Below are 27,535 nucleotides of genomic sequence, written 5' to 3' on the forward strand. Positions count from 1 at the left end.
CCCCAGGCAAATCAGAGAACACCCCCTGCACATAGCACAAGTGCTTTACGTGCACCAGCGCTATCTGATTTACAGAAGGGGCCGCACAAGCATCTACTGCCCCTTCTGTAATACCAAAGTTCCCCGGGGGCGCGCAAAGTGGGCGCAAACGCCCGTTGCGCCTCAGGGCACTCTCTGTAATACGGCCCCTGGTATTGTATTGTACTGTGTGGTCATTTATACAGTGCTTTCAATGCCTCCTTTCATGCCTTAAGTGCTTTTGGATTGTTGAGTTTCTACTCCATGTGTATCATTGATATTGTGCTTCATTCTCCAGGAGGCCACCTGACTACTCCATCTTTCATAGACTTCATGGTTGCCCTTCTGATGAATTGTAGAAAAGATGTTGTCTAATACTGAGTGTACTGCTTGTGGTTTATAGGTAGGTAGAGATGTGGTGTGAGCTTAATTGTATCTGAGCATAAGTGTTGCACCGTAGTGGAAGGATGCACACAGCCACACATGCAGCACTTACAATTTCAGAATATTTATTATAGAGTATGTGATTCTGTTTACAGCATTCCCTGTGTGGTTAAACCTGTGATGTAGTCATGGATGATTGTGGTTGTAAGTGGAAAATACTCCAATATGTTTGACCCATAAAGGGGTGTTCTTGGCTAATCCCCGGTGACCTGAAGATTCAGCGAGTAGTATATTTATCCATGTTCTGCATCGTAACACAGCCCTGCGTCAGTTACTTTGCAGGTGGTCTGTAAAGAGTATTTACCAAAAAGAGAGAGGGGGGTACCAAGGAGATAATTCAGGTCCAGTGTCCTCGCTCCTTATACTCATAATTAAGTCAACAGGAGGACAAAGTTCCTATGCCAGGGTGCAAAAAGTCACCTATGTAGTGCAAAAAAGAAAAAAAGAGAGAAAAGAGGAAAAGGAATCCTAGGTGTCGAAGTCCCAAACATGAGAGGGAAAATCATTCTGCATCCTCTGCTGCCCTCACACACCCCGAGGGGTGTCATGCTTCATCATCGGGCATTTGCTCCTCGTAGGGCCGGCGCTGCAACTCCCTGCAAGCGCCGGCAATTCTCTATGGAGTTCCATGATCATATCGATGAACAAGGTCCCACTCCAAATATATTTCTAAGATAAAAACAAAATCCTAAGATACTTCCAATAGTTTTCTGTGCTTAAATGTGGTGGTATTTCAATCTATATGTATGTATTGATTGATATTTGGATAGTAGGAACCTAGCTGGGAATGAAAGGAGTGAGGATCAGTGGGTTAAGGTCTCAGAGTACAATTCAGATAATTTACAGGAGGCAGGCAGCACATAGATATTATTGAGTGGAAGGGTAATGGTCCTTGAAGGTATGTGTCTGCATATGGGTATAAGCATTTCTAATCTCGGTGGGGATGTATTTTCAGATCCTGGGAGAACTAAATGTGAAGATATTTTTCCTGTACCTTTCCTTTCTAGCTAAATTGTGTCTCTGATATTGCAATATCCAGGCTTCTAGTGTATTGCCTGTACGAGATGGTTAGTTTATTGGCAGGGTAGGAGTGGGTGTAGTTTCTGATGGCTTTATAGTTGATTCAGCTGGCCCTGAAGATGATAAAGGCCTGAAGGGGAGTTAATGTAGTTCCTGGAGTGTAGGGGTGATATAGTCCATTTTCTTCTAGCCAGTGATGATGCATAAGGTGCACACAGATGCCTTTCAGAGGTGTCAAAGTGGAGCCTGGGAGGTTACTTACTAAACCTCTCCTCCATTCATATATAGGAGAAACAGTGTTTGAACTGTTGTTCTGGAATCAGTTTAACAAAGAAAGAATTTCACTTTCTTCAGGAGGAATAACTCATACCACGCTGGATTGGTTTTCCTGATAATGTAAAATCTTTGTTATCGGCGAAACTAAGAAATTTAGCTTTGATTGTCAGTAGGGTGTGAAGCCATGTAGGTTTATGTTAGAAAATCATGCTAGCCAACATATTGCATGATTCATTTAATTTGTGGATATAAAAACAATGAAATATCCAAGATTAAATGCACAAAAATTCGACATCAACACCCATTGGATACAAAATGAAAACCGACTCATAAAATAAATTATGAAAATTGTGGAAAAGTAGAATTCTTTTCACGTTGTCGGTCTGATGAACTTGCAACAAAATACTAAATAAGACCTGCTCCTGTAGTGCTTTCTTTGTTCGGCCGTGTGAATGTCATTAAAAATTAATTTTTCCGAAGTTTTTATATTTGTTTCTCACAATCCCTTTACTAATTTCATCACATTTTTTTACTAAAATTGATAGAATGGTATATAGATTCCTCTGAGGCTACCATCGCTCAAGACGTGCCTTAAAATGGTGTATTCTGCCAAGATCAAGAGGCGGCTGGAGAGTCCCTAATTTCCGGCTGTATTATTGGCTTATCCTTTTAAGACATATGGGTATATTACTTTTTAGGGATGTTACCATTGAGGAGTCAGTGTATTCGTCTGTTTATGAATTACTGTTAGGTGATAAAGTATCACAAAGCTTGGTAAAAATATTAGAACCCAGCTATTACAAAAAAAACTATTTTAAAATGACTTTAGGGGCAATTACTGTTTGGCGACAAATAAAGAGGAAAATGGTAGGTTTAAAAGAATTTCACTCCTATTCTCCTATTCTGGACAACCATAACTTGCCAGCAGTTTTTCATGATCAAATTATCAAAAGATGGTATCAATCTGGCATTTACGTACTAGGAGATTTATATCAAGATTCTAAACGTATTTCTTTTGCAGATCTTCGAGCTAGATATAGTTTGTCTAAAAATGATTTTTTTAAATACCTTCAGATTCAAAGTTTTTTAGAATCTAAAAGCCTTCTTGATCATAGCTTTATGAATAAAAATTCTATTTTAGAAATAAGTAAGAAAGTTAAAAAAATAGGTTTAGTTTACGCTACTGCAATTAATCAATTTGAAGATGATATTTTATTAGTAGAGAGCAAATGGAAAAGGAAATTTGAACTTGAGAGTGTGGATATTGGAAGATCAATTGAACTATCAATTAAGATTCTTTTTAACGGCTCACTACAAAGTCAACATTACATGTCAATCTTTAAATTTGTATTATTCTCCTATTAAAATAGCGAGATGGAAAACAGGTGCTGATGATAGCTGTAACCGATGTAACCAGACCGGGGCTGATTCTATTCATATGTTTTTTAACTGTCGGAAACTTTCACGATTTATTGCTGATATAGAACTTTTCATTAATAATTGTTTGAAACTCAATGTAAAGTTAACCCCTGAATTAGTAATTTTAGGTATACAAACGGATCACATAGGTACTAGATCGACAGCTGAAGAAGCCTTTTTGTTTATTTGTATGTCAATTTTTCGTTATTGTATTACTTCTAGATGGATTGATGTTGAACCTCCAATTTTCCATCATTGGCGCTCCAAATTGCTCTCTATCTACCGTTTAGAAATTGCAATGTATAAACTTAAAGGGATAAAACGATGGTCATTGGGTTTAAAAATATGGGAGCCTATGATCAACTGGGTTTAATGTGATTTAAGTACCTTATAATAATTGTTTGTATGTCAGAAGTATCATTTAAAATTTAATATCCTGATTCATTTGCTTTGGTCTTGATATTTATTTATTTGTTTGCTCAGTGTACAGCTGACTGTTGAAATAAATGCAAAATAAAATATAAAAAAAAGAAGCAGGCAGCCATATTTCTCACTAGCACTTGCTGAATAATTGGGCATTAGCCGCCACTGGTGAAAAAGAAATAACTATCAAACAACAGTTGCTTGAGCTGAAATTTATTTTGCGGTCGTTTGGAAAAGTCAAGCAAAGTGCTCATCTCCTAGTGTTCGCCTGCCTTTCATTGCACACTCAGTGGCTGACAGAAGGGAACAGGGAACTGTGTGCAGTACAGTCAGTCACTATTTTGATAGAATTAGGGCCATATTATCAAGAAAGGGCCATACATTATCTCCGCTTTTATCGGCAGGATATTGCCGCTAAAGCAGTGATAATGGGCTTGATATTATGCCCTTGTGAATTCCCATAGAAACCCAGGTTAACACCAGAACCTGGGCTTCTACGGGCATTCACAAGGGCATATTATCAAGCCCATTATTGCTGCTTTAGCAGCAGTTTCCTGCCGATAAAAGCAGCGATAATGTATCTCCCTTTCTTGATAATATGGCCCTTAGTTTCTTGTGCCAATTTGTTATAGCTGCCAGTGATGTGATTTTTTTGTTATATTCCACTTCTGACATCAGAAAGTTTGAAGTACTACATTGTATTATAACGTTGCTTGCTTCTTCCAAATTGATGAAGTCAACTAGATTACAGCACCTAATTGAAAACCAGTGGAATCTCGATAGACCCCCCTACAAGGGCACTGCCACTGCATCTGCGGACGTCAATTTGCTCCCCGGGTCTGGTAACCTTTCCCTCTCTAATGGGATCCTAAAAACCTCTTTTAACACCTTCGATGCTGATGACAAGCTCAGCTCGTCATCAGCTACTGCGTTCGTATGCTGATGACGAGCTGAGCTCGTCATGTAACGCAGTATTTTAAAAAATGCCGCACACAGCGGGAAAAGCCGCCGCAGCGATGTAGTTAAAATGAAGAGAAAGACGAGAAATGTTGCTTTGATTGTCAGTAGGGTGTGACGCCATGTAGGTTTATGTTAGAAAATCGTGCTAGCCAACATATTGCATGATTCATTTAATTTGTGGATATAAAAACAATGAAAATCCAAGATTAAATGCACAAAAATTCGACATCAACACCCATTGGATACACAATGAAAACCGACTCATAAAATGAATTATGAAAATTGTGGAAAAGTAGAATTCTTTTCACGTTGTTGGTCTGATGAGCTTGCAACAAAATACTAAATAAGACCTGCTCCTGTAGTGCTGGTTTTGTGGTGAAAAAACCCGTAGTTTTGAGTTGAAGTAGATACATTTTCTTTCCATGTTTGTGCAAGGGATTTTCAACTAAATACTTCAGATATTGTTTGAAGCAGGCAGCAATATTTCTCACCAGCACTTGTGGAAGAATGGGGCATTAGCAGCCACTGGTGAAAAAGAAATAACTATCAAACAACAGTTGCTGAAATTTATTTTGCGGTTGTTTGGAAAAGTCAAACAAAGTGCTCATCTGCTAGTGTTCGCCTACCTTTCATTGCACACTCAGTGGCTGACAGAAGGGAACAGGGAACTGTGTGCAGTACAGTCAGTCGCTATTTTGATAGAATTAGTTTATTGTGCCAATTTGTTATAGCTGCCAGTGATGTGATTTTTTTGTTATATTCCACTTCTGACATCAGAAAGTTTACAGTCCTACATTGTATTATAACGTTACTTGCTTCTTCCAAATTGATGAAGTCAACTAGATTACAGCACCTAATTGAAAACCAGTGGAATCTCGATAGACCCTGCAAGGGCACTGCCACTGCATCTGCGAACGTCGATTTGGCCCACAGGTCTGGTACCCTTCACCTATCTAATGGGATTCTAACAACCTCTCTTAAAATGAAGAGAAAGACAAGAGATGTGCAAGCACATGCTCCCTTATGGCTGATGAAGAAACAAGAACTATTTTTGTCATTAAAAATATATTATTAAAATAACCCTCAAATCAAAATAAATATTTTGTAAGGTCTATGAAATTTATCTAAAAGAAAAATATTTCATATGCTAAAGCAAACTTCCGCAAATGCCAGTTAGACCTACAAAACCTTTTGAAATATTGAATTATTTTTTATCCAATGTGTTAGACCTGCCCAGTTTGCAGGGTTATCCCCAAAACCTATTGCCTTCTTTCAGATTTTTTTTTTTTCTGTTTTTGTTGACTTGAGAACTCTTGGCACTTTCTCACTGCTAGTCAGTGCTAAAGAGTTTGCGTCCTCTCCTTTGGCATATTTAATTTACCTATAAGTCCCTTGTAGAGTGGTATCCCAGATGCCCTGGGCCTGTACATTGGATGCTACTAGTAGGGGGCCTGCTGCGCCGCTTGAGCCACCCATAGAAGTAGCCTTTCAAATTTGTCTCAGGCCTGCCACTGCAGGGCCTGCGTGTGCAGATTACTGCCACTGTGGCGTAGAATTTAAAGTTACTTGCCAAGCCTTCCAAAGATAAACAAGCCTGAAACTCCCCTTTTACTCCGTATAGGTCACCCATAAGCTTGGCCTTATGTAACCCAATGGGCATGGTGCTGTGTAGGTAAAAGTTAGGACATGTGCCTTCATTGAGTACCATGTCCTGATACTGAAAAACAGCGTATTTGTTTTCTCACTGCTGCTCCTCTCATAGGTTTGCATTGGGAATTCCCTAATATGGTTTCCAGTGGTAATTTCTGATCTGGAAGGAGTAGCTTTGCCATGTTTGGGATGGTGGGAATAGTGGTGAGAAATCCTGATTATTGGTGTAGGTTGACTTTTCATTACTATTTCAGAAATGTCACTTTCAGAAAGTCAAATCCGAGCCCGGGTGTGCCGCCTGGACGGAGTACCCTTCACACAAGCGCCAATGAGGGTGTTGCTAGTATGGTCCTGCCGGGAAACATCACTTACAACGCAACTTTTACAACGACATACCATTACAACGGAACCTTTACAACGCAAAAACTTTTACAACGCATGTATTTACAACGCATGTATTTACAATGCAGGTACCTTTACAACGCATACCATTACAACGTAAGTATTGGTAAGTATATAATTATATTTTACATGTTATATGTTTGGGGTAAAGGGGTATTTTTAGGGTTCAGGGTCAGTTTGGGGTTTTTGGGTAAAGGGTTATTTTTGGGGTTCAGGGTCAGTTTTTAGTTTTTGGGTAAAGGGGTATTTTTGGGGTTCAGGGTCAGTTTTTTGTTTTTGGGTAAAGGGGTATTTTTGGGGTTCAGGGTCAGTTTTTAGTTTTTGGGTAAAGGGGTATTTTTAGCGTTCAGGGTCAGTTTTTAGTTTTTGGGTAAAGGGGTATTTTTGGGGTTCAGGGTCAGTTTTTAGTTTTTGGGTAAAGGGGTATTTTTAGGGTTCAGGGTCAGTTTTTAGTTTTTGGGTAAAGGGGTATTTTGGGGGTTCAGGGTCAGTTTTTAGTTTTTGGGTAAAGGGGTATTTTTGGAGTTCAGGGTCAGTTTTTAGTTTTTGGGTAAAGGGGTATTTTTGGGGTTCAGGGTCAGTTTTTAGTTTTTGGGTAAAGGGGTATTTTTGGGGTTCAGGGTTAGTTTTTGGGTAAAGGGGTATTTTTGGGGTTCAGGGTCAGTTTTTAGTTTTTGGGTAAAGGGGTATTTTTGGGGTTCAGGGTCAGTTTTGGGTTTTTGGGTAAAGGGGTATTTTTGGGGTTCAGGGTAAAGGGGTATTTTTGGGGTTCAGGGTCAGTTTTGGGTTTTTGGGTAAAGGGGTATTTTTGGGGTTTAGGGTCAGTTTTGGGTTTTTGGGTAAAGGGGTATTTTTGGGGTTGAGGGTCAGTTTTGGGTTTTTGGGGTACAGGGGTACAGGGTAAAAATAAATTAAAATTACATTTAAATTAAATTACATTAAATTATATTTTTTTTAAATTAAAATTTACGATTTTTAAATTAATATATATTTACCAATACTTATGTTGTAATGGTATGCGTTGTAAAGGTACCTGCGTTGTAAAAACATTCGTTGTAAATACATGCGTTGTAAAAGTTTTTGCGTTGTAAAAAATGCGATGTAAAAGCATGCTTTGTAATAACATGCATTGTATCATCATATATCCGGTCCTGCCCATTGCTGATGTAACAAGAGGCACAGCTGCGGTGCCACAGCTGACTGGCCAATCACGTGGGGAGACCAATCGCAGTGGACCAAACCAAGCAGCTGTGAGAAAGGAGACTGTTGTTGCCTTGCCTAGACCCCGGGAGGGTCCCCATGCCCAATGGACCACCTTAAGTCTGTAAAGGACTGAGTCTCGCCACTGCACAGCGCAACTGCAGGCAGGTGGGTTTCAGCATTGGGAGCAAGGTTGCCGAGCACCTGCAAGTGGTACCTCCTCCCCATGTAGTCCTCACTGAAGGGGGGCTGCAGTGTGTGTTTGGCAGCTGCAACTGCACATCCGCGGGCAGCTGCAGTGGTAAAGTGAGTATGGGGCGGACTGGGAGAGGTCTCTCCCTATTTGCCCTGCAATTGTTTTTCTTCTTTCTCCCCTGGGATGTGCCGAAATGGGGGGGAGGAAGACATACCTTGGGGGGACTTATTCCTTGATGGTGGCATTATGGGGTGAGTCCTTGATGAGCCCCAATTGAAAACATGCTGCACATTAGGAAAACTACCTACATTACCGTATTCCTAGTAGTAGGTGTGCAGGTGCACCTGCGACCTACATGTTACATCAGCAAGCCATCTGTTCTTTTGCAGCCAGGCTCACTAGGATTACCATAACCCGTTAATTGGAGCACAGGGTTTCCAGCCTGTATGAGATTATTGTTGCTGATGTGGTCATGGTGTTAACAAGTACTGAGAGTTGTACCTGGTGACATGTGAGGATTAATGTGATTTATTACATTATATTATGTGTTTGTTTATGCTTGATATTATGTGTTTGTTTATGCCTTGCAGTGATAAGATAAAACATATTATTTCAGGAGCTGCTGAATATGTACAGTGATAGTGCTTTTATGATGTGTGCAAAATATACGTCTTTATCTTATTGCAATAACTGTAATGTTATAAGAATTGCCTAGCTGGCAAACTGATTTATGGTTTACGTCATGTTTGGTCTATGAGTTATATAAAATATGCAGTATTTTTATATAATATTATGTGGAGTCTCTTTTGTGGTGTATTTATTGTGTCACTGTTGTGTGTGTGTGTTGCGCAATGTTTCAAGCATTGCTTCTGGGATAAGCCTGACTGGTGGTGCCAAGCTAGCAAGGGGGCGGGCAGGGTTATCTTGGGTGTGTAACTCCCTTATCCTGACCAGAGTGGTAGGTTCTGCCTGGCTTAGGTGCATACCATAGCCAACTGGAACCCCCATTTTTAACACAAAACACCTACCAATATGGACAAATGTTACACATTTGCTGAGTTATCTGATTTTTTCCAGTAAAATTAACTTGATTGCGAAGGTGTTTTGATGAATGAATGTCAAATCTGTAAAAATAAAATCTTCATAGACTCATTTCATATGTCTGAAGTCTTGCTCACTAAACTCAAGACATCAGTAGTCTCACCAAAACATTGAGCTAAGTGGTGGGCTTGAAATGACACAATATAAATATTGGCTAGAATAGAGACTACCCAATTATTGTAAAGTTAAGAATAGTAAAACTACCATTACCAATACATAATTACCTTTGCATTATTCTAGTTATAGTCTTTAACAGAAATATTTAGATATGTTGATATTTTTGTTCTTGATAGTCTGATTTACAAGTCATGAAACACCCTGCTCTGGCCATACAAATAAGAAGACCAGAGAGGTGTGCTAAAGAGATAGAATATACATCTATTGCACAGAGTGTGCCTGCACTAGGCGAAGGCACTGCTGTAGAAGCCAGCTTTACATCATTCACTTTGCTGTGCATAAGGCTGAATATGTACATGAACATTTTTCTTGTGTCTGCTGCTACTAGTTACAGGAATGAATGAGTCCCACAAAACATTCATTTCCATTTGTTTGCATCACATATTTCCATTGTTTGAAGTCTTTGAAAATAACATAGTTTATGACTGTTTTCACAGTTTTATGGTTCCAATCCGTTTCATTGCTTTCAGAAGATACAATACAAACACACTCATCAGAATAATCCCTTAGTGGTGTCCAGCAGGGGAATGACAAAACAAGAACAAACCTTACCATGTCCCCAACTACCCACCACCCCTCTCGCTTCTCTTCCCTTGGTACTTACTCTAACATTTAGCACCTAATCATCAGTCGACCCTTCTGTCACTAGCACCCCATTAGATGTCTGCCGGATGCTCATCTCATCCTTTGGTTCCATCAAGTGCAATAAGCACAAACACTTTGGGAAAATCAGTTTGTAAAAGGTTGCAGAAAGCAGGGAGATTAACAGTAGCCACAAATCTCGGTAATCAATTTACCTGAACTGTTAAGGCAAGGGTCATGTTTTCCATGCACAGTATATGCCACATTCTGTGGCGCCAGTCAAAAAACTGCTCTCGGTGCTAAACCAACATGCTGACCTCACCTAGTTCTAAGGGTAAAAGTAGGGTTGGGAAGCCTCAGGATAATATATACAGGGAAGTGGGGGAGCTGTAGGTTGCAATCCGCATCTATATTTGTCAAAACTGTCTCAGTATTGTTTCAGCTTTGGACACATCCAAGTAGGTGAAGTAAGGTCCCTCGAGCACCACAGCCTCTCCAGCATTCACTAATATGAGAGGGGTTCCCTCTATGCAATCTAGCTAGTGTTAAAAACTACTAATTTACAACTTTAGAGGAAGATTTTATACTTGTGATGTTGCACGCTGTATGTCTTGTCCTATAGTATATGTCCTCCCATTTCCTGCGCATCAGAGTCCACCCCAATTCAAGCTTCCATTGTCTCTGTCCCACTATTTTCTCCTCCAAGTGGGGTGGTAGCAGAAGGGCATATAATTGGTGATAATGCACCCTTCACTTTCTTTTGACAGCAGCCTTTGTTCAAATGGTACAAGGGCACGTTGCGTGCCAACTGGGATGTCTGGATAGGTGACTCCATGGTGTACATGTAGGTAGCACATCTGTTCTTTCTCTGGCAAGTCATAGCCAGGCGTGAGTTTATTGAAGGAAATAAGCCCCTCTGCATCAAATAAATGACCAATTGACCACCTGCCATGCCGCAAAGGTGGTTGGGGGGAGACCGGGGGCAAACTTCCCCAGAATTTGTGTCAATGGTGAAGGAATCTAGCCGCAAAATCTGTCTCCAAATCTAAAATGGTTCGGCGTACATCTAGGTAGGTCCAAAGCACAGTGTCCAATGCTTTTTCAGCATTGATAACTAAAATAATTATTTCCCACCAGAAGCGTTTGGCTCTGTCCTCAAGGTGGAGAATTTGCTTAATGTTGTTGCCAAATTGTTGGTGAAGGAATCTATCAGGCCGGTAAAAGGGGCCCTAGCCTCAGCACCAAAATGCTGGCAATAAGCTTGCCATTCAAGTTTATAAGTAAAATCGGCCAATATCAGCCACACTGGCATTAATCCTTCCCGGTTTTGGGTTTAACCGTGATGGCTGCCTCCAGCATAAAGTGTGGGGAGGGTGCCTATGTCTGCCAGTGAGTCTAGTGAGGATAGGAGTGAGTACCTGACAAAACGTGTAACAGAAAAGGGTTGCAAAGTCATCCAGGCCTAGGGATTTGAGGAGCATGTGGTGAGTGATCGCCACAATTACTTCCTCCATACGAATAGGCTGGTCAAAGGAAGCAGCCTGTTAGGGTGTCAGCCAGGCTGTGTATGTCTCCTGTAGATAGCCCAATCAATCATTGGTCATGCTGTGTTCTATTTGATGTACTTGCACTGCTCCCGAATATCATTCTGAGAATACGAAATCATTATTACCCTCCAATTTCATACTCCTGTACATTTACAGAGCAAGTTTGAATTTTCAGTAGTATATTTTGCTTCTATATCGATATACACTTTATTATTCAGTCAACATTATTATGTTTATAAACAGTCTTGGACTACTGTGTAGCTGTTGCAACCCCCTAGGGGTCCCTGGAGCACAGGTTAAGAACGCTGATCTAGTTGATTTCAAATCATGCATGTGGGAGAACTTTGTATCATGCTTTGACTAAACCTATTTCAAATTGATTTGGCATTTCACTTACCAATGATTCATTTTATACCTGAATGTAAAAGCATATCCATTTTATCATTGATATCCTGATAGCTGTGATGTTGTTATCTACTACTACCAGATGAACTGGTTCCCTGATGTCATAGGATTTACACTTAAGTGTAACCATGACTGCCAGGTTAATAGACCAGTGTGCCTGCCTACGCTGAATGAATCTAGTGAACCTACCATAGGCAAACACTCCCGGTTTCTGTTTTATATTTCATTACACTTTGGTCTCTCCTCTGACTAAGAGTATAATTTGAGCTGTAAACAAGAACATTGCTTGGTTCTAAACATATTTTGTGATAGGCTCCTACATTAGAGCCTTAAATATGAGTGATATGAGTTACTGGTATATATTCATTCTCCGTTAAGCTGTAGGGGTATGTAGAACCAACGTTGTAAATACAATATAACATTTTTTATTTATCGCTTTTTATTTCTATTATATGAATACATCATACTCTATAACATTCTGCCTCAACACTATCAGGAGGCAAATGATTTTCCATTAACACAGTTATTACTTGTATCATATTTACTGCATCTAGAATGTGTGTTTCTATGCCTACTGTACCATGCACATGTAGTAAAAGGAAACTATTCAGCTCTCCAAAAACAAAACAATTAGTAGTTAACAGAGGCCCTGCTGCTCTTACACTGACTACTAAATGGACCAAGTTGATGAATATTGATTTTCAATTTTTTGCATGTAAATCATCAAACAGTTGCTCAAACAAAAGTAAGCATTGTTTTGCTTAATTTAAATCTTCCTGGGTAATGTTGTCATTTAATATCTTATGAATTGCTGTCACAAAAATGTAAACAGTGTGATCTATCTAAAACTTGTTTTCGCACAGTCATCCCATAAAATAAAAGAACGTTTTGAAACTCAAAGGTCTTCCAGTATGGTAGTTCATCAACAGTCATTGGAACTCAACTTCATTCAATGAATATGATTTTCAAAAATCTTTTTTCTTGTAAATCATTAAACAGTTGCACAAACAAAAGTAAACACTGTTCTGCTTAATTTAAATCTTCATAGGTAATGTTAGCATTTAATAGTTTATGAATTGCTGTCACAACAATGTAAATGGTGTTATCTATCGAATTTCTTTTTAGCACAGTCATTCCATAAAATAATACAAAGTTTTGAAACACAGAGGTCTCCCAGTATGGTAGGTTATCAACAGGCTTTGGAACTTGACTAACATACAGCGTGGGTTTTATCTGTTTCGATATGACATTAACTACTTAGATTTTTCTCATAAAAAAGAGTATGACGGATGCCTATATTCTTTAGTGAACCAGATGGTCAGCAACAATTTCATAATGCCACTAAAGACACCATGCATGTAATCAATCACTAATTCCTTTGCTACACAAAAATGTTTCAAAATCGTGAACCCCTTGGGACCTTTGATTCTTCTTACACTATAATCAGAAAGTCCACTCTCGATATTAGCTATTGCACTGTTTATTACAGGTTTTAGGGTATCAAGTGTCCTTGGTGAGCTTTTGGTTTTTCTGCATTTTAAAGGAAATACTCTACAGTGCCCTTTTCATGAAACAGCGACTTCACCCTGTTGTAGACAATGCCGGCACCCAAACTTGCCATTAAACTGGGTGCTGTTTGAAATGAGACAGCAAGCTGGTAAATTACATGTGATTGTCAGAAGTGTAGGTTGGCAAGATAACTGCAATTGTTGTGATCTTTAAATGGCATTCAACTTTCCAGCTGTGCAAGCTTGCTATTTAAGAGTTTTAAGAAAGACCACATTATTGGCATTTTTGCTGAAACCCAAATACTGTATAGTAATATATTTTCATGCAGATTTTTTTGGGATACAGGTAGCTCGCTTACCATTAAGTACACTAGCCACATTGATATTTGGGAACTTTTAAATACAGGGACACCATCGGAGTTCATTGAAAATGAAAGGCTGTTGGGGTTTTTCAGGAATACACTCTTGAATAAATCCAAAAATATTTTCCCATCTACACCAGCACTAATCCTTTTACAAGACAACAACCCTAGAATACTCTAACTCAGCCTCTCTGTTCCTTCCAACAAATTTCACACAATACATTTATAGACCTGGTCAAGGGAAGCAGGCCTGCCAGCAGCCCTTCTGACCCATGTCCACCACAAACTTTCAAGACAATTCTTCTAACACCTCTGCTGCCAATCCAGTATGAAGAATCATCACCGATTTGTTAACTACCAGAATATTTCCAGGAGGACTCAAAAAGTCATATATACGTCCTTTACTGAAGAAAAGAAACTTGGACCCGTTGAACCCTGACAACTACAGACCTATTACAAATGGACCTTTCCTGGGCAACCTGATAGAAAGAACAGCGTTCGCCCAGATGTCACAATTCATTGAAGACAATGCCATACGTTCAGACTACCAAACGGGATTCCATCTGAGAAGAGGCACAGAATCTGCCCTCCTTGCCATCTGGGATGACCTGAAGTTGACCACAACGGGGTTGCTGCGCTACTCCTCTTGGACCTCTCGGCTGCCTTTGACACAGTTGACCATGACACTCTGGTACAAAGACTCCACGAAGCCGGCATAGAGGGGACTGCTTTAGGCTGGAGCACGTCCTACTTTCAAAACAGAACTAATGTCATCCATAACCCACATTTCTCATCCAAACCGTACTCCACAAAAGCTGGGGTCCCTCAAGGCTCTCTCATCTCACCCATGCTTTTCCACATCTACATGAAATCATTACCAGTACTGATCAATCAATTTCACCTCACGTGCTATAACTGTGCAGATGAACACGCAAATACTCCTTCAACTGGAATGCCCCAAAAACCTCAGAAACTCAACAATTTTCAGTTGTCTCAGAGCCGTGGATCAATGGATGACGTGGAGCCATCTCAAATTGAATGCTTCCAAAACAGAAATACTCACTTGTTTCTATTGGAAACATTATGACCCACTTGCCACCTGACCTGATAAACTGGGATCACCGCCTAAGTTATTGAAGGAATTAAGAAACCTTAGAATGGCCATGGACTCCAAGCTGTTGATGAATGCCCAAGAGGACTAACTTGCAAAGGCCACGCGTTGTTACTATAGAAACTCTGCGACAAATCTTCCCCCACTTGGGGTTTTCACACAAGGTCCAAGCTACCATCTAGCTTGTTCTGTTCAAACTAGATTACGCCTGTAGCCTCTACCATGGATCACCTTTGACAACTAAGAAAAGACTGCAACGGAATCAGAACTCAGCTGCCAGACTACTCTTGCAAATCAAACCGCAAGACCACATCTCCCCTGCCTTGAAAACCCTACATTTGCAAGAGTAGTCTGGCAGCAAGGACAGCGAAGGCTCTGCCACCCATTCTTGTGCGGCGGAAGCGTGGCACAACCATAAGACGTAGGTTGTTGGAGCGTAGGTCTCTGACTGAGTGGGATAGTGTCAGTCTCTTTCTTAAATATTCTGGTCCGGTTCCGTTCAGAGCTCGGAAGGCAAGAGTGAGTGTTTTAAACTTTATGCGGCTGGCTATAGGAAGCCAGTGAAGCTCTTTGCGAAACGTTTAGATCGAGTGTCGGAAAGGGATATTGCCAATCAGTCTTGCTGCCGCATTTTGAACTACTTGAAGGCGTTCAATTAGATACAAAGGGGCCCCGCATAAAGACTGTTGGCATAATCTAGATGGGATGTTATTAAGGCCTGAGTAACTGTTCTGCGCGCGTCCATCGGCAGAAATGGAAAGATTTTTCTCATCATCTTTAATTTTGCAAAGCAAGCAGCAGTTACTTTATTAATTTGAGGGCTACAGGATAGCGTATCGTCGAACTGGCACCCCAAATTGCGGGCGGTGTGTACCGGGATTGGGGGGGGTTGAGTACCGTTGGCCACCATAGTGAGGGGGGTATGGTCATTTTTTGATTAAAAAACAGGACCTCCGTCTTGTCGGTGTTAAGACGGAGATGGTTAGAGGCCATCCAAGAACAGATTTCGCCCAGACAGTGGCGAAAGCTAGAGAGGCTGGAGTCAGAGTGATCTCTAAAGGAGAATATCAGCTGTGTATCATCAGCGTAAGAGATCACTCTGACCCCACATGCCTCCACTACCTTGGCCAGAGGGGCCAGATATACATTGAAAAACAGAGGACTCAGGGACGAGCCCTGCGGGACTCCACGGGCCAGAGGTTTGCATCCCGATTTAAATGGTCTGAGAAGAACCCTCTGTGATCGTCCTTGGAGGAAAGAAGTGATCCACGACAGGGCAGTGCCACCCAGTCCGATCTGCTCCAGGCGATCTAAAAGTATTTTGTGGGACACCGTATCGAAAGCGGCGGATAGGTCGAGGAGAACCAACATGGCCTCCTCGCCCTTATCCACACATTCTCAAACAGTCTCCGCTACTTCCAGCAGTGCGGTTTCCGTGCTAAAACCCGTGCGAAAACCGGACTGGGAGTCATGGAGCAGGGAATTAGTCTGTAGATATTCAGCAAGTTGTAATTGGACGGCCTTTTCCAAGACCTTCGCTGGTTTCGGAAGGAGAGAGATGGGCCGATAATTACAGAATTGTGTGGGGTCCGCATCTGTTTTCTTCAGGATAGGCACAAGCAAGGCTTCTTTCCAGGCAGAGGGGAATTGGCCTAGTTGTAAAGAGGCATTCCAAATGGAAGTGAGTGGTTCTAACAGTAGGGTAGCTAAATCACTCATGATCTTAGGAGGGACCGGGTCCAAAGGAGAGCCCGATTTGCACTGTATAAGAAGTTTAAGTGCAAGATCTGGGGTGAGGTCCTTGAATGCCATAAGGGTAGGAACAGTGTCATGGCTGATAGAAACCAGGGGAAGTGAGGGATCAGATGTCACCACAGGAGGAAAGGAGGATGCGATTTTCTCAATTTTTTCCTGAAAGAAATCTGATAGTCCATTGCAAAGAGACTGGTTGGCTAAATTGTGAGGTGTCATTGCAGGGGGTTTGACATACAGATACATAAAGAAACTAAGTATAAGTAGATTTTTATTGCTTTGTATAATCATGTTGAATAACAATGTTTAAAAAAATGAATAAATATTTACATTTTTAAGTACCACACCCGAAAACTAAAGTTTATCAAATGCATCTTTAATCTACTTATACTTAGTTTCTTTATGTATCTGTATACCTTCCATGTACTTTGATCTGTATTTATTACTTTCCCCTAAAAACAAAAAAATAAAAAGCATATTCAATGCACTGCCCTCTTTCTCGCCCTATACCTCTATCAATATCTTTAATCTACATCTACTTCCTTCCTTTATGCATCTATAAACTTTCCATGTACTTATGAATCTATATATTTATTACTTTCTTCTATTTCAGCATATACAATGCACTACCCTATCTCTCACCCTATACCGCTCTCAATATATCTTCTACCTCAACTCTCTGACTCATTTCAAACCTCTTTCTGCAACAATTTCAAATGCACTACCCTATTTCTCACCTTATACCTCTATCAATATATCCTCTACTAGACTAGTCAATTTGTTGCGGAACATAGAACTAATTGCAATACAATTTCTGTGAGTGGATTGTTATTGAAATTTTTCCATAGAAAACAATGGTAAAAAGTCTACCACTCTCTCATGACGCGTTAATTCAATATGGCGTATTTTTCAAAATGGCTACCCATTATTTGAGATATAGGGTATAACTGTTTATATGCCCTTGTGTGGTATCATTTTATATGTTTTTAGAGACGGAAAGTCAAAAATAACATCAAAAATTGTTTCTGATGACCATAATGTCAAATAATCGTGGAATATGTCATATAGACAAATTTTGTATAATTTTTTTCGTTGACTTATATGACAAAGTGTAAAGGGACGTAAATATTACAATTAACTTTTTAAATAAAAAGTTTGCTTTAGTTTGTGTTTTGTTTTGTAATGTTGTTGTTATTGTTTGTTTTTTTGTTAATCAAAAATTCAAAAAACATGCAAGGAGAGAAAAATATCTAAGTTTCACCTTTGTGTTGGGCAGAAAGTTCACAAGAAATGTAGAGCACTTTTTGTTAACTTGAAAACTCCGTTCCAGGAGAAAGAATCAGATCCCACAACTTCTCGTGTTCTATGGTTGTGTGAAACCCTGTTTGATTTTAGAAACAATTGTTTTTTCTGTGGTACTGAGTTAAGTTTATACTTCAGGAAGAGGAATAAAAATGCGTAGTTTAATGCACGAACAGTTGAATTGAAATCACCAGTTTTACAAAAATGCAACGAACGCAATGATAAATGGGCAGACAAAACAATGTTTTTGAGTGAGACAGCAACCTGCGTATCATTGTCACGGGAGTTACTTATGGCAGTGATGTTAATCCTGAATTTGCAGAAGAAATTGGCAATGGAATTCTTAATGAGATGACGGACAAAAGAGTCTTTGAGTTCTCTTTCAGAAAAAGCAACCAGGTGAAGGTAACAAAATCTGTTCAATCTGTTAAATTGAAAGAAGAAACCTTTGTTATGGATCCTGAACTATTGTTTCAGCGCTTGTTGTTTTGTGCTCAGACTAGCGGCGTGGATTTGCAGGAGGTGTTTCGTTATGAGCTTTGCTCATGTCCAGCTAGTTGATTCAATAAGCATTGACTTATGAGGGAATCTGGAAAGTCGCAGCTTGCAAATTATAATAAAGAGTAAGTACCAGCCATTGCTAACATGCCTGAAAATATGCAGTTCGTCATTGATGGTGGGTGGTTACTACATCGCCTTCCTTGGAGTCCGAATCAGACATTCCATGAGCTGCTTTGTGCCTATGAGAGATATGTGCTAACAAAGTATGGCCAGGCAATAATAGCATTCGACGGATATGGAGATACGTTTTCTACAAAATCAGAAGCCCATCTAAAAAGAAACTGAGGTATTGTAGGAGCTAACGTAAATTTCCTAACTTCTACCTCCATCACCATCCAGAAACAATTATTTCTGAGTAATAATGAAAACAAACAAGCCTTCATTGCTCAATTATCACAAAAGTTACAAGAAGCTGGGTGTAAAACAAAGCAAGCTGATAGTGATGCAGACTTCATGGTCGTTTTAGAAGCTATTGAGTCGACCAAAACTCCTCCTACAGCCATTGTTGGCGAGGACACCGATCTTCTTATACTACTCCATCATCATTTTCAAGAAAACCAATTTGATATTTTCCTTTGCCCAGACCTAATAAATCTTCCAAAAACATAACTGTGTATGATATTAGGAAATTAGCAAAAGCTTTAGGTAATGACGTCTGCTCTCACATCTTATTTGCTCACACTGTATTAGGATGTGATGCCACCTCCAAACCATTTGGATTAGGAAAACGTGACTCCATAAAGTTGCTAAGAAAATCAGGCAACTTCAAAGAAAGTGCTGCCGTATTCCAAGCTTCACAAAAATCAACAGAAGAAATTAAAAATGATGGTCTTAATGCTGTTATATTGTTGTATGGAGTAATAACAGGAGACAGCACACTACATGATATGAGACTTCGAACTTTCACTTCAAAGGCAACAAAATCAACAATACATGTGAACCCGGGAGTCTTGCCTTCTACAGAGGATGCCTGCAAATTACATTCGCTCAGAGTATATCATCAAGTGCAGCAGTGGATGGGTATTCATATTACCATAAAATTATTGTTTCCATCCCTAAAAACATATAAAATGATACCACACATGGGCATATAAACAGTTATACCCTGTATCTCAAATAATGGGCAGCCATTTTGAAAAACCTGGTAAATACACCAACTTCTCAAAAGGGGGGGGGGTCCAAGGGATATAGAGTTTAAAGACCCACACCTGGTTTTATCCCCAGCTCCAAATAGATATACACCATAAGAAACACAGGGGGTCTATTAGCTAACTATTAGAGCTATGCTATCACTACGGAGTCACCTAGATCTCAACGTGTGTGCAAAAGAATAAGGACAAAGTAAGAAAACAAGTGGATACAAAGGTGAAAAAGAGATCGATACATTATAGACTATTCATCAGTGGCTGACCAGTCCAAAAGAGTGATGTAGGGTTTCCATCAAAAAAGACTTTTGTGATCAGTCATATCATCTGGCCAAACCCTGGAGTGTGAGACCCCCTGTGTTTCTTATGGTGTATATTTTGAAAAACCTGCCATATTGGATTAACGTGTCATGATAGAGTGGTAGACTTTTCACCATCGTTTTCTACAGAAAATTTTCAATAAGAATCCACTCACAGAAATTGTATTGCAATTAGTTCTAGGTTAGCCCATTTTTTTAAACTAATTTGACTAGACTATACATCCACTCTATCATTCATCTCAAACCCCATACCACTACAATGACACTCAAAATTGCCCTTTCTAGACTCTTCCCTACTCTAACCCTCCTTGCACCACCTGACACCTCTTTTTACTATACTGATCCCTCAAAACAAGCCTTTCTAAACTCTTCCCTCTGACTCTTCCCCTCCACATTCCATTTTACTCATCCCAAACCTCACACTACTGCTGTGACGTAAAAAAAAATCCCAAACAAATTCTAAATCCTTCACTCTTTAAGCCCTCCACGATCCTTTTCAATCAAAATAACAGACTCATGTCCAATTATCAAATTTCATATGTCACTATACTAATTCACCTCTAATCCTTTTATGTGTTCCCAATAGCGTGCTGCTCACTGAAATAAGTGATTCAACACCTCATTAGGGGTCACAAGCACTATATAAATGCAACCCTTTTTCCATCTTTTATCTCCCTGCACTTCTCATCGAAATAACTGACTAATATCCACCACTCAAATTACTTTCATATTTCACCATACTAATTCACCACTAATTGTTTATAGGTTCCGGAGTCGAGTGCTACTCGCTGAAAATGCACTTTAACATCCAATCAGGGGTAACATGCGCTATATACATATGCAAGCCTCTGTCCCTCTTCTAGCCCTCTGCTACCTTTCTCAATCTAAATAACCTACTTACGTGTCATCCACCACTCAAGTTAGTTTCATATTTCACCATACTAATGCAACACTAACTCTTTTATGGGTTCCGGCGTGGCGTGCTACTCGCCAAAAAATTACTTCAATGCCCCAACAGGGGTAACAAGTGCTATATAAAGGCAAACATTTTTCCCTCCGCTATCCCTTTCAATCCAAATAACTGATTAATATCCACCACTCAAATTACTTTCTTATTTCACTATACTAAGTCACCACTAGTCCTTATGGGTCCGGACTAGTGTGCTACTCACCAAGAAAGTGCTTCAACGCCTTGTCCGGGATAGTAAGCGCTATGAAAATGCAATTACTATACAATACAATATACATCTTTTATTGTTTTTCATTCTCCATATAGTGATCAAATTGATCTTTCCTCACCTTTTCTGGAAAATGTGTTTGCCTAAACATAGTCTGTAACTGTAATTAGGCTATGCTGAATGAAATAAGACCCTGAGTCCCTTTGAGACAAATCTTTCACACAATGTTAGTTAGGACAGTTAAGACTGTTTGTATCAATGTGTGTATAGCAAGAGGCACAATAGTAAGTGATATTAGGGGCCTTTACACTTTTTAAAATATATTTGTGAAGGTGATACATAGTTCTGAGCATTCTATTATCACGTGGTAAGATCAAATAGATGATGTTTAGTTATTGCCAGCTGCCTCATCGCTCAAGCAAAAACAAATAATGAAGCAACAAAGCAATAGTATGACCAGCCCTTAGCATTTGGAGGAGCCGTCAAAAATAGGTGATTTACAAAAAGGGGATGGTGATGAACAGAGTGTCTGAGTTAAACAGACCACTCTTACCCAGTCCAAAGATCAGGGCTTGATCCATCACCGTTATTTATCTCACTGCCCCATCCCAGCTCAGAACCTGGCTATATGCAAATCAGTCTGTCCCTGGCCCAGTGCATCATGGGAACAGGGCAGACTAAACTACCAAGCCAATTCTTCACCAGAAAGGAGACAAGCTACCGGGGACCGGTTTCTGGCATTTCAGCCTTCTTCGGCCCGGCTTGCTTGAATCCTGATGGAGCAGTGAGAAAGGGACTCAAAAATAGGTGATCATTCATCTGTGGTATTAGTTTGATTAGAACAATTTTGAATTTCCTCTTACTCCTTTTGAATGGTGTATCCAACTTGATCCATAACTTGCTCAAAACCAGAATCTGAGTCATTAAATAAATCATCTTTGAGCTGAACATACATTTCATCTTTTAACTGGTACAAAGCTTATCCCAAACAATGGTAATTGGATCTTCATCTAAAATTGTAAATTGATACTTGTGAGAGCGCACTACTCACCCACAAGGGTCCCAAGGCGCTTGTAAGAATACCGCTGTGGAACCCATCTTGGCTTTCCCTGTGAGGCGTCCTCTCCTGGGCACCCCCAAGGTGGAGGCCAGGTATCCTTAGCATTGTGGGGGTTGTTGTGGAGATTAAGCAGGCTATTGCCCAGAGTTGGACTCCATGATTGGAATAGGCACTGAGGCGAGAATTATCAGGTCCGTGGAATTTTGAGCCCAAGACCCACCGAGACGGGGAATTGAACCCTGGTCCCGGGCCAGACTTCTGTATCAGGGTCTGCCACTCTAATCATTGAGCCACACTTCTCCATCTATGTTGTCTACTGGCGGTGTAATCGGGTAATGATGTACTGTTGTATGAATGTAATGTGTACTGCTTTGCAGAAGTTCATGTATGAAGAACTAAAAGAAAGAATGCTATTGAACATTTTGTAGGTAAAACATGTTTAATTAAATTGTAAATGTGTTATGTGTCAGTAACCAACTACATTTTTGGTGACAGAAACGGAATATGGGTTGATGAGGATCTTCATTTTTACTTTTGACACACATTCTTACCATACACTTTCATGCTTTTAATTGTTAATGCAAGCAGTGTAAAAAGGAGTTTATAGTTTCAAACAGTACCTTTTGGGATAATGTCTTCTGCTCTGCTTGGAGTCTGCAAGAATCCTTCTTTCACTTTCTTCAGTGCTGTATACTTTACAATGTTGTTGTTTGCTTCTTTCATGAAATGTTCGGTCTGCAATCATGCAGAGAAGTGACCAATTAATGCAATTCTGCAGTTGGTAACGTGTAGCACTCGACTTTTTTGACTTCTAAAAGTCCCACTTGTTGAGCAATTCTTGTAGCCACAGCATGAAATATTTTGTATATTGTATGCATTCCCCACTTTTGCAGGGCTATTAGGATGGGACATGAGAATTAAGCGTGGGCGGAAAATCCGTTCCGCTCGCGGATTTTGCGGATTTTCGGGAAATCCGCAATCCGCGAGATTTGCGGATTTCCCGCAAAATCCGCAAATTCGCACGCAGCGGATTTTTTTGGCGGCGCGCGGCGTTGGTGATACAATTTTTGCGGCGCGCGGCGTTTATCATCGTTTGCCGAGTTGTTTTTTTCGATAGTTTGCGAGTGCTGCGCCATTTTGGATCTTGCTGTGTGATCCCGCGGGAAATGGCGAGCGCGATTACGTCATCGCGGCTTGCCAGCGATAGTTTGTCAACGCGAGTACGACGAGATCACGTCTCGCGGTACTTCGCAATTGCGAGATTTGAGATGCGGCGCGCGAAAATATAAATTTGCAATTCTGCACAAGAAATCCACCAGCAAGCAGCATAAACCTTCTAGAAATGATGATTTTTATGTGAATAACTCCTTAGTTTGACATTTGCCTGCACTTTTTTAGCGAGGAGTCCATTTTGGGGAGGGGGGCAGGGGGGTGGGAGGAAGGAAGTGCCCCATAGTCTTCAACTTCCTGTTCCTGTTCAGCAGGCTCCTCCCAGTGCTTTGTCCATCTCCTGGTCACTTTTCATTCGGATGTGGACCTGGAAGGATTACCTTTTGTGGATGCTGCTGGATCTTTGGATTTGAGGCCTTTTTGACTTTCTTTGGATCACTGTTGGATTAGAAATTTTACAAGTAAGTTTGTTTGGGGCATTACAGTTGCTGCAACTAAAATTTTGGGATTTTCGATTTTTGGGCTGTTTTGGGGCCTTTTCCCAGGGGTACTCAGTGGTGGGTGGACTGATTCTTTCTGTGGGTTGTCTTGAACTTAAACATCATGGAGGCCATAGATGAATTGGGATTGTGCTGATTTTTCTGTGTTTTTCGATTTTTTTTTGTTGTAAAATTTTGTGTTTTTCGATTTTTGACCTGTTGTTGGGGCCTTGACCAGGGGTAGTGAGTGGTGCATGGGCCTAGTCTTTCTGTGGGCTGTCTTGAATTTAAACATCACGGAGGCCATGGATGGAATGGGATTGTGCTGATTTTGCAGTGTTTTTCGATTTTTGGGGGTGTTCATGGGGAGGGACATGCCATGTGGCTGGTGGCCATTTTGAGTGCAGCTACAGGCACTGGCCATGTGCTGGCAGGCAAGTGGCCATTTTGAATGCAGGCTTTGTTGTTAGGCCTCCAACCATTTTGCCTACTTTTCAACCTTTATTTATGCCAGGGGTAGTGAGTCTTGCATGGGCCTAGTATTTCTGTGGGTTGTCTTGAATTTAAACATCATGGAGGCCATAGATGAATTGGGATTGTGCTGATTTTTCTGTGTTTTTCGATTTTTTTTTTTTGTAAAATTTTGTGTTTTTCGATTTTTGACCTGTTGTTGGGGCCTTGACCAGGGGTAGTGAGTGGTGCATGGGCCTAGTCTTTCTGTGGGCTGTCTTGAATTTAAACATCATGGAGGCCATGGATGGAATGGGATTGTGCTGATTTTGCAGTGTTTTTCGATTTTTGGGGGTGTTCATGGGGAGGGACATGCCATGTGGCTGGTGGCCATTTTGAGTGCAGCTACAGGCACTGGCCATGTGCTGGCAGGCAAGTGGCCATTTTGAATGCAGGCTTTGTTGTTAGGCCTCCAACCATTTTGCCTACTTTTCAACCTTTATTTATGCCAGGGGTAGTGAGTCTTGCATGGGCCTAGTATTTCTGTGGGTTGTCTTGAATTTAAACATCATGGAGGCCATGGATGGAATGGGATTGTGCTGATTTTGCAGTGTTTTTCGATTTTTGGGGGTGTTCATGGGGAGGGACATGCCATGTGGCTGGTGGCCATTTTGAGTGCAGCTACAGGCACTGGCCATGTGCTGGCAGGCAAGTGGCCATTTTGAATGCAGGCTTTGTTGTTAGGCCTCCAACCATTTTGCCTACTTTTCAACCTTTATTTATGCCAGGGGTAGTGAGTCTTGCATGGGCCTAGTATTTCTGTGGGTTGTCTTGAATTTAAACATCATGGAGGCCATGGATGGAATGGGATTGTGCTGATTTTGCAGTGTTTTTCGATTTTTGGGGGTGTTCATGGGGAGGGACATGCCATGTGGCTGGTGGCCATTTTGAGTGCAGCTACAGGCACTGGCCATGTGCTGGCAGGCAAGTGGCCATTTTGAATGCAGGCTTTGTTGTTAGGCCTCCAACCATTTTGCCTACTTTTCAACCTTTATTTATGCCAGGGGTAGTGAGTCTTGCATGGGCCTAGTATTTCTGTGGGTTGTCTTGAATTTAAACATCATGGAGGCCATAGATGAATTGGGATTGTGCTGATTTTTCTGTGTTTTTCGATTATTTTTTTTTGTAAAATTTTGTGTTTTTCGATTTTTGACCTGTTGTTGGGGCCTTGACCAGGGGTAGTGAGTGGTGCATGGGCCTAGTCTTTCTGTGGGCTGTCTTGAATTTAAACATCATGGAGGCCATGGATGGAATGGGATTGTGCTGATTTTGCAGTGTTTTTCGATTTTTGGGGGTGTTCATGGGGAGGGACATGCCATGTGGCTGGTGGCCATTTTGAGTGCAGCTACAGGCACTGGCCATGTGCTGGCAGGCAAGTGGCCATTTTGAATGCAGGCTTTGTTGTTAGGCCTCCAACCATTTTGCCTACTTTTCAACCTTTATTTATGCCAGGGGTAGTGAGTCTTGCATGGGCCTAGTATTTCTGTGGGTTGTCTTGAATTTAAACATCATGGAGGCCATAGATGAATTGGGATTGTGCTGATTTTTCTGTGTTTTTCGATTTTTTTTTTTTGTAAAATTTTGTGTTTTTCGATTTTTGACCTGTTGTTGGGGCCTTGACCAGGGGTAGTGAGTGGTGCATGGGCCTAGTCTTTCTGTGGGCTGTCTTGAATTTAAACATCATGGAGGCCATGGATGGAATGGGATTGTGCTGATTTTGCAGTGTTTTTCGATTTTTGGGGGTGTTCATGGGGAGGGACATGCCATGTGGCTGGTGGCCATTTTGAGTGCAGCTACAGGCACTGGCCATGTGCTGGCAGGCAAGTGGCCATTTTGAATGCAGGCTTTGTTGTTAGGCCTCCAACCATTTTGCCTACTTTTCAACCTTTATTTATGCCAGGGGTAGTGAGTCTTGCATGGGCCTAGTCTTTCTGTGGGTTGTCTTGAATTTAAACATTATGGAGGGCATGGATGGATTGGGATTGTGCTGATTTTGCAGTGTTTTTCGATTTTTTTGTGCTCTATAACTGAACTGATGTTCCTCTGTCTTCCATTTTTTTTAGGTGCACAAGACTCAAGAGAACCACCAGTGCCAGGAAGAAGTCCTGCAGCGGTGTGTGTGTGCAGCATAACGTCACGCGACGTCACGTCTGGCCTCAGACAACTCTACAATTCGTGCAACTGCGGCCTGCTGTCTGACCTGCTCTGAAGAAGATGGCCCCAAAGAAAGTTCTCCGTAGCTCCTCTAGCAAGAAAGTTGCTAGTAAGGAGCAGAAGAAGCAAGTTACCAAGGAGGCTGGTGTGCCACCCGCCACTTTTTTTGGGAGCAAAAAAAAAAGTACGCCTGCAGCAGCAGGATCTGCTGGGGACCAACCTGAGAGCAGCACCCCTGCTCCATTGGGTTCAGTGCCTCCACCACCACGCCAACTTAAGTCAAAGCCCTTGAGTGCTTCAGAGGCAGTCAGTGTACTTCTCCAATCACCATCGACCAGTGATGTTGGCTCATCGCAAGAAAGTAGCAGCAATGTCCCTGAATCAACACAGGTTGTTGTAACTCATCTGACAAGTGTTGAACAACCACAGCCGCAACAACAACACCATGTGCAAGTACACGCCCAAGTACATGTGGAAGGAGAGGCAGCAAAAGGAGATGCGCAAGCAAAGGTGCATGGACGTTCACAAGTGCCCACAATAGTTGTTCCTCCCGAAGTAGGGGCACATTTGGAAATCGACAATGAAGCTGAGGTATCATTGGAAGCCACTCCTCCTGATGATCATTCATTGTCTTCCACATCCCTAGCAAGGAAAAGATCAAGGGGGGTGTCTACATCTTCTTCAAGCCCACCTCGTTCTGGTGCAAGTGATCTGTCTTGGGAACCACAACTGCGGTCTGACAGTGAGGCAGAGGCACACCATGATCTGACACCGTTACCTAAGCGTAAAAGGAAGGTCGTCCAAAAACTCAAACCTATGGAGTGTGATGAGGCTCAACAAGAAGTGACAGATACTGCTGGTGATGAAGCCTCTCACGATGACGACGAGCCAGTCATCACAAAGGTCACTGCAGCCCCACCGGGCATGCAGCAAAGAGACATTTTGACCCTATCCCGAGAAGCTGCTGAGCGTGATGACGATGTCGGCAAGGAGGCAATGGAAATGGAATCATTAGATTTGGAGTTAAGTAGTACACCAAAACCTACCGCTTCCATATTTCTTCGCAAGAAGGTACCCACCTCGTCCTCGACCTCAATTCGTGG

At 41.1% G+C, this 27,535-nt stretch overlaps 1 pseudogene; it reads right to left on the reverse strand.

The window, feature by feature from the left end:
- LOC147677787 (uncharacterized) overlaps positions 1–22,997 on the reverse strand; it is a 68,050-nt pseudogene extending 45,053 nt beyond the window's left edge.
- Positions 22,998–27,535: the final 4,538 nt, after the last annotated feature.

Source organism: Lissotriton vulgaris, chromosome 12 (genome assembly GCF_964263255.1).
Source record: "Lissotriton vulgaris chromosome 12, aLisVul1.2, whole genome shotgun sequence".
NCBI classification, from domain to species: domain Eukaryota; kingdom Metazoa; phylum Chordata; class Amphibia; order Caudata; family Salamandridae; genus Lissotriton; species Lissotriton vulgaris.